We start from the raw sequence: 18,933 nt of genomic DNA, 5'->3' as shown, positions 1-18,933 counted from the left end.
GGGGGGGGGGGGGGGGGGGGGGGGGGGGGGGGGGGGGGGGGGGGGGGCGGCGCTTCTCGGCCTAGGTGTTCTGAGCCGCGGGACGGTGCCGCCGCGGCGAGGTCTTTAGCGACGCAGAGTCGTCCGCTTGCTGTGACCTCGTGGCGCAATGGTAGCGCGTCTGACTCCAGATCAGAAGGTTGCGTGTTCAAGTCACGTCGGGGTCAGGGTTGTCTTTTCTTTCTTTTTTTCCTCCCCGCTCCCCTCCCCGCCCCCCACCAAGTACAGGGGTTGGGAGGAGCGCTGCAGAAGCCCGAATGTGAGAAATCTGGCCTCAGGCGCCCCTTGTTATACTGCCAGCAGGCAGAAAACCCCGCTCTTTTGTCCCTGCATAGCGAATGCACGGTTTCCGCATGCGGCTGCGAGAGGCAGAGGTTGCTCCTGGCGACCGATAGGAGGCGCCGCGGCCAGCGCAGAGTGACCCCCGCCCGCGCGCTGGCGGCCGCCCTGAGCTGCGCACCCCCTGCCCATTCAACACTGGCCCCTGGCGTTATCAGCGCCCATCTTCCTCCCCACGCCTCCCTCCTCCCCTCCCCCAACGCACTTGGGCCCCTCGGAACACCACCTGCGGGAAGATTGAATGCGCCCCTAGAGGGGTCTCTCGTCCAGGAAGTGGCCCCTCCGTCCCAAGAAGGACTGGGTGCCTTCTGCAGGTGTCTTCTTGCTCGCCTTGACCGTCTCTTTTCCCCCCCTCCGCCCCAAATGTTCTCTCTCATCTGGATTGTTACACCACTTGTAGAAGCTCTGTGGATTTAGCCACAGCCAAAGGCCTGCATATTCACCTCAATATTGTTTGCTAATAGTTACAAAAAAAAAAAAAAGCTACCTCTCCTCCAGTAGAGAGATGTATAGGGAAAAAAGCAAGTTGTAAAAAAATTGCAACACGTACTGTATATGTTAATGATACATAACTTGCTATAAATCCGTATTAAAATATGGATGAAGATTGTTCACACCAATTCTAGGATAGTGGTTACCTCTGGGTAATGAGGAGGAAGAAGGGATGGTGGCAGAGTCTCACCTTTTTTTTTTTTTTTTTTTAAATAAGCACCCCAGGGGCGCCTGGGTGGCTCAGGTCATGATCCCAGGGTCCTGGGATCCAGCCCCGCATCGGGCTCCTTGCTCCGGGAGAAGCCTGCTTCTCCCTCTCCCACTCCCCCTGCTTGTGTTCCCTCTCTCGCTGTGTCTCTCTCGGTCAAATAAATAAATAAAATCTTTAAATAAATAAGCACCCCCAAAATGTTAACATTAATTAAATCTGGTTAGAGGGTACATAGAATCTAATATGAAACATGGGTTTCAGGTCAGAATTCACTCTACCTGCATAGTCCAAAACCTCCATGTCAAAAAAGTATTTTATAATTTCCCAGGTTAGTAGGACCCACAGCATGCTGGTGGGAGTAAGGGTACATTCTCCCTGAAAGAAATACACCCTCAAAACAGGCCTTCTAGTTTTAAAGTACCAGTCAAAATACACTCATATTTTAAAATAAATTAAGAGAGAAGACCTCTTGTGTAAGAACCAGCAAAATCAGATCCACAGACTTCGGATATGGGGATTCTCAAATACAGAGGGCACAATGGATATGTTTAATCCTTTAAAAATAAAAGAGAGGACTATAAACTTAACAGAACAAGAGACAATAGGAATGACTCGGTATGTTTTAAAATAACTAGAAAGAAAATTCTAGAAATAAAAGATTTAATATTTGATATTAGAAACACATGGGTATATTATCCAGCAGATTAGACAGAGCTGAAAAAAATAATTAATGAAATAAAATATCTTGGTGGTTCAAAATATGTTTGTAAATCTTGGCATTCCCTCCAAAAGGTGATGCCTAATTCTCTTTCCCTTGAGTGTGGGTTGAACTCAATGCCTTTCATCTAACAAATAGAAAAAGTAGAAGTTATGGTGTGTGACTTTGGACACTTAGTCGTAAAAGAACTGTGGTTTTCTGCCTCTCTCTGGATCACTTGCTCCGGGAAAGCCAGCTACCATGTCGCAAGAACATTTCTGAAACCCTGCAGAGAGGGTCACTTGATGACGAATCGAAGCCTCCAGGCAACAACCTCATGAGGAATCCCCAGTCAGGCTTTTGGATGACTGCAGCCGCAGCCAACATTTTGACTCCAACTTCGTATGAGACCCCGAATCAGAACCAACCAGCTAAGACACACCTGAATTTCTGACCCTCAAAAACTGTGCGAAATAATAAATGTTAAGATGCTAAGGTTTGGGGTTAATTTCCCATGTAGTAATAGATAACTAATACCCAGGTAGAATTAAAGAAATTACACTGAAGGCAAATAAAGAGGCAAAGAGATACAAAATATGGGAGGAATGAAGCGATACTGTAGATAGAATGAAAATGTCTCATCTCAGCCTAAATGGAGTTCCCTGAGGGAGACAGACCGTAGGCGAGAGGTAGTATTTGGAGAAATGGCAGCTACTAACTTTTCAGAATTGATGGAAGACATGAGTCCTCACTCACAAGAAGCACTCTATCTCCTAAGTATGATAAGGAAAAAGACACCCATACCTGTATACAATATAAGGAAACTGCCCAATATGGAGAGTAAAGATTTTTAAAACCACCAGGGGATTGGGCTCCTGGGTGGCTCAGCTGGTTAAGCGACTGCCTTCAGCTGAGGTCATGATCCTGGAGTCCAGGGATCGAGTCCCACATCGGGGTCCCTGCTCAGCAGGGAGTCTGCTTCTCCCTCTGACCCTCTTCCCTCTCGTGCTCTCTCTCTCTCAAATAAATAAATAAATAAAATCTTAAATTTTAAAACCACCAGGGGATTAAAAAAAAAAAAAAGACAATTATCTACAAAAAAAAAAATAAGAGTTGGACTGAAGCCGAATTCTGAGCAGCAACAGGGAAATCCAGAAGTGCATTATTAATTCTAAAGCACTGGGATGCCTGGGTGGCACAGTACGTTAAGCATGGAACTTTTGGTTTCAGCACAGGTTGTGATATCAGGGTGGTGAGATTGAATCCCATGTCGGGCTCGCACTCAGCAGGGGGTCTGCTTGGGTCTCTCTCTCTCTCTCTCTCTCTCTCTCTCCCTCTGCCCCTCCCACCCCAGAAAAAATAAATAAATAAATAAATCTTTAATTCTAAGGCATTGAAAGAAGACAATCGCCAACCTAGAATTATATACTTGGGAAGTTATCTTTCAAGAATAGATATATTTTGGGTGCCTGGGTGGCTCAGTTGGTTAAGCGACTGCCTTCGGCTCAGGTCATGATCCTGGAGTCCCGGGATCGAGTCCCGCATCGGGCTCCCTGCTCGGCGGGGAGTCTGCTTCTCCCTCTGACCCTCTTCCCTCTCGTGCTCTCTCTCTCTCATTCTCTCTCTCTCAAATAAATAAATAAAATCTTAAAAAAAAAAAAAAGAATAGATATATTTTGGGTGCCTGGGTGGCTCAGTCGGTTGAGCGTCTGCCTTCAGCTGAGGTCATGATCCTGGGGCCCTAGGATGGAGACTCACGTCTGTTCCCCGCTCAGTGGGGAGTCTGCTTCTCCCTCTGCCCCTCCCCCTGCTCATGCTCCCTCTCCCTCTCTCTCAAATTAATAAGTGAAATCTTAAAGAATAGAGATATTTTCAGGTACCTGGCTGGCTCAGTTGGTAGAGAATGCAACTCTTGACCTTGGGGTTGTTAAGTTCGAGCCCCACATCGGGTGTTGAGATTACTTAAAAAAAATAAATAAATAAAATAAAATCTTAAAAAAAAAAAAGAGAGAGATTTTCAAACAAATGGATCCCCCAGCAGCTCTCCCTGAAGGACTCTCTGAGGGGCATATTTCAGGGAGAAGGAAAACAATCCCAGGCAGAAGGTCTGAGAGGCAAGAAGGACCCAGCGGGTAAAGGAAATGGTAAACACGTGGGTTAGCTAACCAACCTTGACCGCACAGAAACAAAAAGAAATATCACAAATGTGTGGATTTGCAAAATAGAACTACAGTACTGGCCAAGAATAACATGGAAGCCAGAGTCAACATGATCTGGAAGGAAAGCCTTTTCAAGTGGTTGTATTTTTTGAAAGATATTTATTAAACAGAAACCACGTTAAATATATTAAAATGTAGGATAATCACTAACAGAGTAGAGATAATTGAGTATGCAGACAAAAAAATCAGCTAACGAGACTGTTGAATCACAGATCTGTACTTCTGAAACAAATAACGCAACATATTTTAAGAAAAAAGAAGAAGAAGATAACAGGAGAGGAAGAAAAGGGGAGTATGTCAGAGGGGGAGACGAACCATGAGAGATGATGGACGCTGAAAAACAAACTGAGGGTTCTAGAGGGGAGGGGGGGAGGGGGATGGGTTATCCTGGTGATGGGTATTGAGGAGGGCACGTTCTGCATGGAGCACTGGGTGTTATGAACAAACAATGAATCATGGAACACTGCACCAAAAACTAATGATGTAATATATGGTGATTAACATAACAATAAAAAAATTTAAAAAAAAATCAGCTAACGATATCGAGGTTTAAATAATAAATTGATAAAGTTGGTCCAGTGGACGTAGATAGAACTCTGCATACAACAAAGAGGTAACACTGTTCTTGAGTTCACATGGAGCATTTTATATAAACGCGACCACCTTCTAGACCGTGAAGGAAATCTCAAGAAACTCCAAAGCACTGGTATCATTCAGGTCACTTTCTCTGACCCATTTACCATTACTTTAGAAACCAGCAAGGAAAAGCGTACCAAAATTAGGATGTTTAAAAACACTTGTAAATTACTTCATAGACCAAAGACAGAACCCAGACAATAGGAGAAACAGAAGAAAATTAGAGAATTTTCTAGAAGAAAATAGACAATAGAAGAAAATTGGAGTTATGGACACTGCACAGAAGGAGCTAAAATGATCACTGCTTGCAGATGATACTCTCCCTTAACTGAAAAACCTAAAGGAGTCAGATGAAAAATTACTAGAAACAAAAAGAGAAGTCAGTAAGATAATGAGGTACAAAATTAATGTACAGAAACCAGCAGTTTCTGGGGCGCCTGGGTGGCTCAGTTGTTAAGCGTCTGCCTTTGGCTCAGGTCGTGATCCCAGGGTCCTGGGATCGAGCCCCGCATCCAGCTCCCGGCTCAGTGAAAAGCCAGCATCTCCCTCTCCCACTCCCCCTGCTTGAGTTCCTTCTCTCGCTTTGTCTCCCTCTGTCAAATAAATAAATAAAATCTTAAAAAAAAAAAAAGAAACCAATCATTTTTATAAAATCAACCAGTTAGGAATAAGGTGAAAGGGGGCAAACGTAGGAACAAAACATTTCACATTCATTTTATATGTCGTTTAGATTTTTGAATATGTGAATATATTATGAATATATTACCTACTCAAAGCAAAAAAGTGATGAACATCAGTGAGTGTTGTCCTCCTGGAGAATACAGACAAGACTTTCTAAGGGACATTGGCACATCGATAGTTTTTAAAGGCAGGGTGTCGGGCATGCACGCTGAGGGACCCAGGACAGCTAAAAGGTCAGGCAGAGAGCAGGTTTCTAGAACAAGATCTCTGACCTCAACATCTAAGAGCTCTGGGATGGGATGCCCCCGGCAGTGGCTGGTGTGGGGATGGGTGGAGTAAACAGGGCCTCACTTGGAAGCCCAATACGACCGCATGTGTGAATTCTGTGTGTCACCTGCCTGACCCACGGTCCCTGACCTTGTCCTAATGGGACTTCTCTCATGGGTGCCCCATTCATTATGTCTCCATTCATAGCCCACCTGTGCGTCTGACCCAGCGTGTGACCTTCCCATGTGACTCCTCTGTGGCCCCCATCCATGTGACCCTCGCCCTCTGGCTTCCAACTGAGTTTGGCTGATGCGGAGGACCAACTGGAGGAAGAAAGGAAGAAATGTGGACCTGAACGAAGGCCAACCAAATGCGAAAAGCAAGGGCCATTTACTCTGAGCTTGCTGTAGAAGGGACTCAGCCACCAGCACCTGTGTTTCGGCCGAGACCCAGAGGTGGGCAGGGGGCAGTGGGAGAGATTTACAGCGGCCTGAGGAAGCTGGAAGCAGGCTAACTAGAACTGGGGCGTCCTATGTGATTGGTCACAGGTGCAGCTTTGCTTTACTCTGGCTGGTCCTAAGTCGGAGGCAGGGACAAAACTCAGGGAAGCTGTTAGTGGTTAATCAAGTCCTGGCCATTTGGGGCTGATTGTTCTAGAGGTCATGTTTGGCTTCCTGGATTATTACCAGAGATGGCAGTCTGACTTCCTACAAGTCCCACGTTCAGCCTTCCTGGCTGGTTACTGTCATGAGAGGTAGATTGTGAGTTGGAGCTCTACTTTTTTTTTTTTTTTCTTAAGTAATCTCCGTGCCCACCATGAGGCTCAAATTCAGAACCCCAAGCTCTAAAGTTGCATGCTCTACCAGCTGAGCTGGCCAGGTACCCCTGGAGTTCTACTTTGATATCTGGCCTGGCCATTGTCCATTCGTATATTCAGTCTCTCAGAGGCAGTTTATCCCCGAGCTGCCTCCCTACGGGGTCGCCGCAACCTGTGGCCTCAGTGGAGGTTCACAGAACCCCTCAAGTGTCCTTCTCGGCAGGCCCCCTCCGTCCCCAAGTGCTGGTAAGCACCACCTCCCCTCAGGTCTGCTGGCCCCAGGCTCAAACACCCTGGTGGGACTCTCCAGGGGACTCATGACTGCATCCTGTCGTCCTTGGCTCCAGAGAGATGGAATATGCTTGGGCATCAGAATCTGCTCCTTCAGTGGACAGCGCACAAGTGCAACCAAAGCTTCGAGAATTCAGCAGTGAGCCTGCTTTCTGTTTCCTCCCCATGTCCTATTTGAACTCGATGCTTCAGAGGAGGGGCAGGGGGACCTCAGCCCAGCAAGCTGTGGTTGGGTCCCTACCACCTCATTCCCCTGAGCTGCCCTTACTTAGTGGGGAGAACGCTAGAAGCTGAATGTCAGAACGAAATAGAGCGACGTCGGCCTGCTTTATCTCCAGGCGATACACAAAACTGACAGGGGCAAAGAGGAGAGACAAAAGTGACCAAGGGAAACCCAGATATATTCTGAAGTGTCCTAAGTGCGTTACAGAAATAGAAGGTTTTGTCTTTGCGCCTGTGTTTCTCATTTCCCCCCAATGAACGGCAAAGGAAAGTGGCAAGTATACCAAATGGGGTGGGGGGGGTGTTGCATCTACATCCTGGCTGCATCTCTGATCAGTCGTGTGACTTGGGCAGTTTATTTTATTTAGTTTTCACCGCTCCGTGCCCAACACCCTCCTCTGGAGAATGGGAACAGTAAAGGTTCCTACCTCATAGGGTTCAGTGAGTGAATTTATGGAGAGTGCTTCCAACAGTGACGGACACATAGTAAACACCATAGACAGTGGTGTTGGGTATTATTATCATTATTATTATTATTCCAACATTATTACTATTTTCAAAGCCAGAAACTCCTCGTTCGATCAGTCACGAAAGGAAGGTCACATGAGTTCAGCACTTGGACGGGAGCGCATTCTGCTGCCTACCTGCCCCCGTGATTCTGTGCCCTGCGGGCTGTGAAGGGATCATGCTAATCCACATGGGTTTGCCCACCGTGGCAACCACAGGCAGCCCGGCTCTGGTCAGGGCCCCCCACCTGCAGGATTTTGACTACGGCTGGAAATGCAGAGACCAGGAAGACAGCGCGGCCTCCTTAGAGATGCAGCTCACCAGCAGAGGGCGCAAGTGGCAAACCCAGGAAAAACTGGGCCGTGAACTTGGAACATCTTTTTCCTCTGACTCAGGGAGTGCTTTCGAGCTTTTCTGTTTGAGTACCCCTAAAAGACTTTCCGGAAAACGATGTAACCTGTGCACATTTTCTAGTGGGCACCTAACACTTTTATTATCATTTAAAATCGTTGCAAGAGCCAGCCTGTTATAAATAGTAACGTGTTAAAATCAGCAGTTACATCATTTTCTAAATATAGCCCATGAAGTATAAACACCACCACAATTTGATACTATGATGCATTTAAAATAGACAAGAACAAACTCCTATGTACTGGTTAGATATTTTGCATGTTTCCTTTTTCTCTTTGTATTTCCGTTCCTCCCTCCACAAATTTAGGACAATATATACTTTCATGCTCGATGTCTTTTATTTTACCACCCTGTCATACCTCTCTCCACAAAAACGCAAATATAAATTGAAAATTAAAATGCCTGTTTCCTGAGACCTTAGAGGTCTAAGCGTTAACAATTTTTCTTTGGGATTGAATTATCACTATGATTCATATTAGCACAGCGCCCATACAAACAACACAAATGTATTACAAGTTTTGATAACAGAGCTTGAAATTGTCAGATTGCCTCTTTACTTGGCACTTCCGAAGTTTTTACACCCTGGGGCGATGCACCCGAGGGAGAAGGTGGCTTTTCTGGAGACAAAGACTGAACATAGAAAGGGCAAAGACAACCAAAAGGAACGCTCAAACCACAGCGCGTTTCTCAGGGAGGGAGGTTGTGACGAGGAAATCGAGAGTCTGGAAAATCAGTTCCTTAAAACTGACTTTGTCACAGATTCCCTCGGAAAGCCTTCCTGCGTCCTGGGGTGTGCTGTCAAAACCTATTATTCAGAGAATAGAAAAGCCAAATAAGCTCACTGGTCACTGGACTGGGGGGTCCAGGTGGTGGCCGGCTGAGTGGATGAAGTAGGGGGCAGAGGGCATTGCAAGGTGCTGTCGTGATAATGAAATGTCCTTGGCCCAGGGGGGAGCTGGGTCAGAAATCACTTATCAGGGGCACCTGGGTGGCTCAGTCGGTTAAGCGTCTGCCTTCAGCTCAGGTCATGGTCCCAGGGTCCTCGGATAGAGCCCCCCGTGGGGCTCCCTGCTCGGTGTGTGTGTGGGGGGGGGTCTGCTTCTCCTTCTCCCTCTGCCGCTACCCCCTGCTTCTGCTCTGTCAAATAAATAAATAAAATCTTAAAAAAAAAAAAAGAAATCACTGATCAAAGTCAACCCAGAGGAAGCCTCAGGACCGACTCACAGACAGGATCTGTGCAAAGGGATGAAAAGTAATTTATATTACATATTATAAGCATCACATGCGTCTGTATTCTATCTAACGGCCTTCCTTTGCTCACTGAAATAGTTTACAACTCTTCAAATTCCATTTTTAACAAGTCCTATAAACAGAATTTGAAGGTGAGAAAATGAAAATATTTGAAACTCACCTGTTGGGTTTGTTTTTGTTTTTTTAATTTGGAAAAATAGGGATAGTTTGTGATTGAATGGAGCTTGAGTCCCTTGCTTTTTTGTATCACACATGATGTCTGGTCTCTGATATTTTAAAATAAATGAAATGCGTGTTTCTTAGCGGAAAGGATAAACTTTGAAGTTAGACATATTTACACTCGAATCCTAGTTTGGCCAGTTGCTTTTTTATGAGCCTTAGTTTTCTTTTTTTTTTTGAAGATTTTATTTATTTATCTGAGAGAATGAGAAAGCACAAGCAGGGGGAGCAGCAGAGGGAGAGGGAGAAGCAGACCCCCCACACACACACACTGAGCAGGGAGCCCCACGTGGGGCTCGATCCGAGGACCCTGGGACCATGACCTGAGCTGAAGGCAGACGCTTAACCGACTGAGCCACCCAGGCGCCCCCTGCCCAATGGGTTGAATGCAAGGATTTTACTGGCTACTTGTTACAACCCTCCTAGTATGAACATTCTTGTAACTCTCTCCAACTTTGCTGCTCCCATGTTTTCCTCTGACCTAGATTGCATAGATTTGAGGCACTTTGGAGAACAAAACTCCTGGAATCATTATTAATGTAGAAATTTCATAGACTCTTGGGTCGAGGCTGCTCCTGACAAGAGGGAGATGATGGGGGCCTTTTCTGAACCCCCGCATCTGAAAATATGGGGTTTATTCGTTTTTGTTGCTTTGTGCCTGGGGACAGCAGGCTTACACAGTGCATTTGCTGGGTATTCCTGTCTCTCAATTATCTGATATTAAATTATGACCTTCTATTTTTCCGCTGTCTCTGGAATCAGGCAGAAGTCATTTGCAGTCCCCTTTCTGCCGCTTAGTAACCACTTACCCTCGGGCAAGTTACTTAGCCATTCAAACCCTAAAGGAGCCCCTCTGAAGAAGCTAAGAACCCCTCTAGGGTTGCTGTGAAGATTAGGAGATTATGGATGAAAGCACTTAGCATAGCCCTGCAATATGGCAGTGGCTAATTCGATTACCAAAAAAAATGTCATCATGTCAAATTATGAGCAATGACATGACATTTTTATGATTGTTGTGTTAGTCAGCTTGGGCTGCCATAACAAAATACCATAGACTGGGAGCCTTAAACGAAATTTATTTTCTCACAGTTCTGGATGCCGGAGGTCCCAGATCAAGGTGCCGGGTGGCTCACTTCCTGCTGAGGACCCTCTTTGAGGCTCTTAGATGGCTGCCATCTTGCTCTGTCTTTTCACATGGCCTTTTCTCTGATGCATACGGTCTCCTTATTAGGGCACCAGTCTTATCAGATTAGGACCCCACCTTTATGACCTTAATTACATCCTAAAAGCCCTACCTCCAAATACAGTCACATTGGGGGTTAGAGCTTCAACATGGGAGTTTTGGTGGGGACACAATTCAGTCGTCATTGTTATTAATATTCTTGGGGGCAGGGCACCTGGGTGGCTCAGTGGGTTAAGCATGGTTAACCTTCGGCTCAGGTCATGATCTCAGGGTCCTGGGATCCAGCCCCACACCTGGCTTCTTGCTCAGCCTGCTTCCCCCTCTGCCTGCCCCTCCCCCTGCTTGTGTGCTCTCTCTGAGAAGTAAATAAATAAAATCTTTAAAAAAATAAAAAAAGAGGGCGCCTGGGTGGCTCGGTCGTTAAGTGTCTGCCTTCGACTAAGGTCACAATCCCAGGGTCCTGGGATCGAGCCCTGTGTCGGGCTCCCTGCTCAGTGGAGAGCCTGCTTCTCCCTCTGCCTCTGCCTCTCGCCCTGCTTATGCTCTCTCTCTGTCGAAGAAATAAAATCTTTAAAAAAAAAAAAGAAAGTGTCATCTTCCCTTCTTTTGTAGAATTTTAGTTCCCTTAAGACCTAAATGCTTGACCTTTAAAGTCCTCAAATTCATCAGAAGAAATTAAGAGAGGAAGAAGCAACTCAGGGAACAGTGGTACATACTTGTAATATATATAGTCCACGAAGGATTTATATTTAAAATATATGAGGAACTCTTATAATCTGTAAGAAAAACAGGCAACGTTTAGCAGACCCAGTAGAAAGATACAGAAAAGATGAAGAAAAGGAAGATGCTTGGGCCGCCTAGGTGGCTCAGTTGGTTAAGCATCTGCCTTTGGCTCAGGTCATCCCAAGGTCCTAGGATCGAGCCCCGCATCGGGCTCCAGAAGCAAGAGGGATCTTGCTTCTCCCTCTGCTTGCTGCTCCCTCTGCTTGCTGCTTCCCCCTGCTTGTGCCATCTCTCTGTGACAAATAAATAAAATCTTAAAAAAAAAAAAAAAAGATGCTCAAGTGGCCAAAAAATGTGAAAAGACGACAAGTCTCAATCCTTAGGGGAATGGAAATTAAAAGCAAAATATACTACCACTACACACACGCACTGAGATGGCCAAAATGAGAAATTCCACACGTTGGTGAGGAAGTACAGCAAATGGAAATGTCCTGCCCTGCCCAGGGGCATTTTCCGACAGTGGATTAGTATACAGCCATGAGAATGAGCCGACTGCTGCTCATTCTGAGCACGGATGAAGCTCACTGCTGAGATATTTATTTATTTGCTAGAGAGAGAGAGTGAGAGCACAAGCAGGGGGCACAGCAGGCCGAGGGAGAAGTAGGCTCCCTGCTGAGTAAGAAGCCCGATGTGGGACTCGATCCTGGGACTCCAGGATCATGACCTGAGCCGAAGGCAGTCGCTTAACCAACTGAGCCGCCCAGGCGCCCCCCTTGATGACTTTCAACAGAGGGGATTCATTCTCTTACAGTCGGGAAGCCAGACGTCCAAAGTCAAGATGTCGGCTTTGTTCCCTCCAAAGGCTCTAGGGGAGAATCCATCGTTACCCCTTTCGGCTTCTGGTGGCTCTAGGTGTTTCTTGCCCATGCCCATCTCACTTCAGTCTCCACCTCTGTCTCCCCATGTGTGTCTTTTCCTCTTCTGTCTCCTGTAAGGACCCTTGTCATTAGACCTAGGGCCCATCCGGGTAATCCAGGATGATCTCTTCTCCCATGGCTAATTTAATGACATCTGCAAAGAGCTTTCCAAATAAGGTCACCACGTTCGTGGGTTCTAGCGATTAGGACATGGATTCAACTTTTGCGGAGTGTGGGGGAGGCAGAGTTCAACCCGCTAACATGCAGCTAAAAGCCGAGATAGTGGATTCATTTGGGGAGATGAGTGACTAGAAGGCCACAAGGGGGCTTTGAGGGGCTTGGTAATGTTCTGTCTTAATCTGGCTACTGGTTACGTAGGTGTGTTCACTCTGCACAAATTCACTGACAACCATGATCTGTGCACTTTTACTTATGTATATTGAGCTATAGTGATTCTTTTTTTCCAAAGAATTCATCAAAGGGGTTGGTAAAGAATGTCCACTCTTTGCCAATTTTCCCAGCCTCCTAATGAAGGGAGTTTGGGATTCTCTGAACAGACTATACCCAGCGATGCATCACTGGTACCAGACACCTCAACTTTTGTAGGATGTGGGGGCTTCAGAAGAAAGGGGGTCAATGACAGATCACACACCCCAGAAGAAACTACAGAATTTTTTTTTTTTTTTTTTTTTGGAACAGAAAAGATATGGGAGAAACAGTATCCTTGGCTCAGATCATTCCAGAACTATCATGTGGGAAGCAGAGAAGTCACACATAGTGTGAAAGCAGAATTAGGACTGGCGGGTGGGGATTTTATATTATGTCTCAGCATAATGAAGAGCCTCCTCCTTCTGGGGTACGCTAAGCAGAACAGTGGCCCCCAAAGAAGTCCACGTCTTAATCCTTGGAATCTGTGAACCTGTTATATCACATGGCCAAGGGGAATTAAGGATGCAGGTGGAGAGTGATGTGATTAGACAAGGACTCAATCTGTGTTACTAGCTTTGAAAATGGAGGAACAAGCCAAGAGCCAGGGAACATGGACAGCTTCCTGAAGCTAAGAAAGGCGAGGAAATGGATTCTTGCCTGAGGCTTCCCAGGAGGAATGGAGCTGGGCCAACACTTTGATTGTAGTCCTGTGAGACCTACTTTGGACCTCTGACCTCCAGAACTGTGAGATAATACATCCGTGTTGTTTAAACCACTAAGTTTGTGGCAACTGGTTACAGCAGCCCCAGGAAACTGATACAGATCACGAGGTCCATCACTGAAAGTGTTCAAAGGAAGACAGGACAGTTTGCCGTGATAGTCATAAATAAGTTTATGGAAATAGAGGGGCACCTGGGTGGCTCAGTGGGTAGAGCATGCAACACTTGATTGTGGGGGTCCTGAGTTCGAGCCCCACGTTGGGGGTTGAGATTACATTAAAAAAAATCTAAGAAGAAAAAAAAAGTTTATGGGAATAGACCGAGTAGGAATTATTCTTATCATTTAGTGGCAAGAATGTTAAAATTCAAGGTGAGGTGGCCAGTCTGTGGTCACACAACCAGGAAATGGCAGCAGCAAGGCTAGAACCCAGGTCTCCTGATTTACAGGTGGGTGGCTCTTTCCACTCAATGATGCTGCTTCTTCCAGAATCCAAAGGTCTCCTTTGGTGGGGAACTGAATGGGCTTGGGTCACGCTGTCCCAGAGAAGGACCTAGGGTGTCCCCTTTTAGCCTCCAAATCCAGCCCCAGTCCGGCTCTGCCCTGCCCCCACCCCGGGCAGCCCTGAGTCAATGAGCTCCTGACCAGTTTGGGGGCTTGAGCTCCTTTGTGGTGGAGCAAGGCCTGGCCCTCCTAGTGACCAACATCTTGAGATCATTGTGGCAGCAATTAGCGCAGGTGTTGACCTCTGGCCTTGCCTGGAGTTCGCTTCTCTTGATCGTAAAGAATTGCGGCCACACCTTTGTACAGTGGCTAACTGGGCCTAAAATCTCAGGGTGCTACATCAGGTCACAGCAAGGTGTGAGCTGGTGGGGCTGGCAGGCATTCGCATCCAGGTGCCCAGACTGGATTTATTTTGATGTTGCCACTTTGCAGAGTTTATGCTTGCCGTGGGAGGCAACCACCTTCCCTTCTTCTTTAAGTGCCGAGCCATAGGAGTACCCCCGTGGCGTAAAATACATTCAAAGCTACTTCAATGCATCATAGATGCTTAAGACACAAAGCTCAGATACACAAAATAGCACCCAAATTGGCTAAAGAGTATGTTCGCCTTTACAAAACTCACGAGAAAACAGTGAGGGGACATTGTGAAAAGCACAGGAGACTTGGATTCAGAGGCCTCAGAGTTTGTGAGAATTTGGGGCACGTTACTCTATTGGTGGTGGTTTACTAGTCAGTGAAGGCCATTTTGCTGAGCTTAAGAAGCATGTGAATAAAGGGCCCTGCAAGGTCAGGAGAAGTTAAAGGAAGACCTGATCTCAGACAAATTCTAGTGAAATATCAAAATTCCAAGGATAGGGGCGCCTGGGTGGCTCGGTTGGTTAAGCGACTGCCTTCGGCTCAGGTCATGATCCTGGAGTCCCGGGATCGAGTCCCGCATCGGGCTCCCTGCTGAGCGGGGAGTCTGCTTCTCCCTCTGACCCTCTTCCCTCTCGTGCTCTCTCTCTCTCATTCTCTCTCTCTCTAATAAACAAAAAAATCTTTAAAAAAAAAAAATTCCAAGGATAAAGTCAAGATTGGCCATATAAGAAGGAAGAAGAAGAAAAAAGTTTTTTTCTTTCTTTGAGAGAGAGAAAGAGTGGGGGTGGGAGAGGGGCAGAGGGGGAGAGGGAGAGGGAGAAGCAGACTCCCTGATGAGCAAAGAGAGCCATGTGGGACTTGATTCCAGGACCTGGAGATCATGACCGGAGCCGAAGGCAGACGCCCAACTGACTGAGCCACCCAGGTGCCCCAGAAAAGAGCTTTCTGTATCAGTATCAGTTAGGCTGTTTTCCTCAGTGTGATAGGTACTGTTATCCAAACTGGACCAGAGTTAGACATGGAGGAGCCTGAGGGAGGGAGGGCTCAGGCATACCCATCGGGGCTTCTAGATTTCACATTCTTTGGGGAAGCAACTTTAACTGCCGACAAACTGACTGCTAACATGGTGAGTGAGTGCGTATGTGACATCTGGCAGGCAGGAGCAAATTCCAAACCAAACACTTTGGACCCTGAGCTAAGCCAAGCCAAACCCCAAACCCACTCTGTCAAGTTCTGGCTCCCCAAATTAATGAGACCTGAGTCCTATAAGTTGTTTCCTCCCTGACCTCAAGTCCTTCTCCTCAACTTCTGTAATGCCAACACCTGAAGGCATGTCACCAACTTTATGGATATGATTTTCATGTGAAAAAAAATGTGTGTCATGGACAGACTTGGTAACCTTAGAGATCTTGACTTTTTCTCCCCTTCAAATACCTGTAGTGTTTCCTTATTTGGCAATCTATTCTCTAAAGTCTGACCTTGGAACAGTTTTGCAGATAACATTCTTCTCTTGTCTAAAATGCATCTGTTTCCAGGTCTCCCTGTCACCTCTGAAGGGTCCACTGAGAACCTGGAAGTGTTTACCCACCAGAGCTAAGAAACCTGCACTTCTGAGCATGGGGCATCCCGATTGGGTGGGGGCTGGTGGTGTAGGCAGTGAAAGAATTCACTCAAGGCAGAGCAAGAGAGATAGAAGTTTATTGAATACGCTGCAAGGGAGCAGCGGGAGGGCCAGCGAAGGAGAGAGACTGTCTGCCACGAGGCGGTGGTGAGGGGCTATACTTATAGGGTGGAGTGAGGGAGTATGGGAACCTAGGGAGTTTTTCCTTTTTTGGTAATCTTAAGAACTGTGCCTGGTTGTAACTGGTCAGCTAGGGTCTGTGGCCATTTCGAGGTGGGTCGCTTAGTGATCCTGTTTGCATTCAGCTCAGTGGTCACTGTGGCCCTTTGGCCTTGCTCAAGTTTCCTTTGCTCAAGCCTGTTGCCTAAACTCGGCCTCTACGTGACGGGCGGTTTGCCCTGGCCCAGCCCAGCATGAATCTCACGAAGCAATAAAGCTTGGCTCTCACTGACCCTGTGTTTTCTATGTGTATCCTGGCTCTGTTTCTGTCCCAGGTTATATCTGGTTCTTGGCCCAGTCTGGTTTGGGTCTGGTTCTGACCCTCCCACGGCGACTTACGTCCCCATGGCAAGGGGTGGGGGCGATTTATGGTTGGACCGTTCGGTGAGCATCGTCAGATGGCAGACAACGGGAATTCTGGTCACTAGTTTATTTCTTCCTTTATCATGGGGATTCTGATAGCTCCTGGGAAGCCAAGTTTTATTTTTTTTTTTTGTTCATCTATCAGGATGAGCTCAAATCACTTAATAGGAAAAGTATTTTTTTCCTCCCTGGGATGGAGAGAGGCTGTATGGTATAGCAGCAGCAACACCAGCCAGTAGGTGTTAAGGTTCTGTGTTTTACTTAGTGACCTGTGGGTAAAGTGAATAAAACAGGTGGTTTGTTCTCTTTCTGTGTGTACATTTATAAGAAGCATTCTGCATCGAATTCCAGCGTGTGTGTGTGTGTGTGTGTGTGTGTGTGTGTCTCAAGGGGGTGGTTCCCCACACCACCAAACAGTTCTTACACACTAGCAGGGTATCCTACAATTCAAGTCAATTCTGATACCATCTACCTGGAGATAGGATCAGATCCCACAGGTAAAGAACTCAGTCCTATAAAGCTGTCCCCTCACCACCCCCCAGGATCCCCCTTGCCACTTCAGGTGCCAATCACAAGTCCAGATTGTCACCTGTGCTTTTGACCAACAGGCTATAGACTGGAGGTACCCATGACCGCCACCTTAGATTCAATTAATTTGCTAGAGCAGCTCACAGAACTCAGAGAAACAGTTTACTTACTAGATGACTGGTTTGTTATAAAAGGATGTAACTCAGGAACAGCCTGATGGAAGAGATGCACAGGGCAAGGTATGTGGGAAGGGTGGGGAGCTTCCATGTTCTCCAAGGGCCTCTGTCCCCAAATATCCACCGGTTCACCAACCGAGCAGCTCTCTGAACCCCATCCTTTTGGTGTTTTATGGAGGCTACATTAAGTAAGCATGATTAATTAAATCATTACCATTGGTGATTGAACTCAACCTGGATCCAACCCTTTCCCCCTTCCTGGAGGTTGCAGGTGAACCCAAAAGCTCCAACCCTCTAATCATAGTTGGCTCAACTAGCAAACAGCCCTCACCCTTAGGTGAGGTCCAGAAGTCACTATGATTGGAACAAAAGGCATCTTGATTGCTCTTATCACTTAGGAAATTCCAATGGTTTTGGGAGCTCTGTGCCAGAAATGGGATGAACAACCAAATACAGTATCCGTATCTTACTATAAATCACAACATCACGAGCCTTTCCCCTTCTTGCAAATGACAGTAACTTACCTTTCACAATGATCTGTTTATAATCTCTCTCGAGCTAGTGCTCTCTCGCTTTCTGAATCCTTCGCATCTGTGACCCCCTTGGCTTTACCCTTCTCCAGTATTGGCTTCATCCTTGGGCGGGCAGCATAATGGCTGGACTTGTAGGCATCACAACTAGATATAGCAACACCTGAAGGGGAAAATGAGGGCCTTTTCCTTCTAGGACTGTTTCTTAGAAAGAAGGGTATCTTTCCCAGGAACTTGCATCAGATTCTCGGTCATGTTTCATGGCCAGGATTGAGGCATGTGTGTCCATTTCCAAGACAGAGCCCTGACAAGGAAGATGAGATGGCCGTGACTAGCAAAGACGAATCTTTTGGAGTGAAAAGAATATTGGAAAATTAGCCACAACGATCGCCATGGTTTCCTACAATAAAAAGAATCTGAGTGGCTTTGGAATTTTCGTCTGTAACACACAATGCTAGAAGCAATGGAGTGGCTCGAATTGTGAACAGAAGAAAAAGAGGGTGGCACGCAAGGGTTCATAAAGGATACGTTGCATATCCTTTTTAAAACATGGTGACTTAAGAAAATACCCCGTATATAGTGAAGAGTTCATCAGAATAAAGAATACAGGAAAGCCAAAGACATGTTGAGAACATGGTGAGTGTGGTATGCAGAATAATGTCCCCCAAACATGTCCACACCCTAACCCCTGGAACCTCCGAGCGTTACATTACAATTACACAATGCTTAAGAATAATATAAGAAAGAGCCTATCAATAAGGTCCATTTCTTGGCTGCGTACCATTCCCTGGATCGAATTGTCTAGTCTTTGCTGTGTATTATTTTAAACTGATAATCAACTGACAGAATGACTTCTTTCCCCATTACTTTCCTTTTCTGGAAAAAAATATATTTTTTCATATTTTTGCCTCTTTATACTCCTAAATGCTTTTTGAGTGACTTAAAAATTTTTTTCAATATGAAGTATATTGCAGTTGGGGCGCCTGGGTGGCTCAGTCGTTCAGCGTCTGCCTTCAGCTCAGGTCATGATCCCAGGGTCCTGGGATCGAGCCCCGTGTCGTGCCCCCTGCTCAGTGGGGAGCCTGCTTCTCCCTCTCCCACGCTCCCTGCTTGTGTTCCCTCTCTTGCTCTCTCTCTCTCTCTCTGTCAAATAAATGGATAAAATCTTTTTTTTTTTTTAAAGATTTATTTATTTGAGAGAGCGAGAATGGGAGAGAGAGTACATGAGAGGGGAAGAGGGTCAGAGGGAGAAGCAGGCTCCTCGCCAAGCAGGGAGCCCGATGCGGGACTCGATCCCGGGACTCCAGGATCATGACCTGAGCCGAAGGCAGTCGCTTAACCAACTGAGCCACCCAGGCGCCCTAAAT

General features: G+C 46.4%; 1 non-coding gene across 1 annotated transcript; it reads left to right on the top strand.

Moving 5' to 3' along the window:
* The first annotated feature begins 134 nt into the window (after positions 1-134).
* TRNAW-CCA (transfer RNA tryptophan (anticodon CCA)) lies at positions 135-206 on the top strand. Its single transcript has one exon. It is a non-coding gene; the product is annotated as a tRNA-Trp (tRNA).
* The last annotated feature ends 18,727 nt before the right edge of the window (positions 207-18,933 follow it).

This window comes from Callorhinus ursinus, unplaced genomic scaffold, assembly GCF_003265705.2.
Source record: "Callorhinus ursinus isolate GAN/ISIS: 27379988/994484 unplaced genomic scaffold, GSC_fseal_2.0 scaffold43, whole genome shotgun sequence".
Lineage (NCBI taxonomy): Eukaryota > Metazoa > Chordata > Mammalia > Carnivora > Otariidae > Callorhinus > Callorhinus ursinus.
This window is presented reverse-complemented; position numbering and strand designations above follow the sequence as displayed.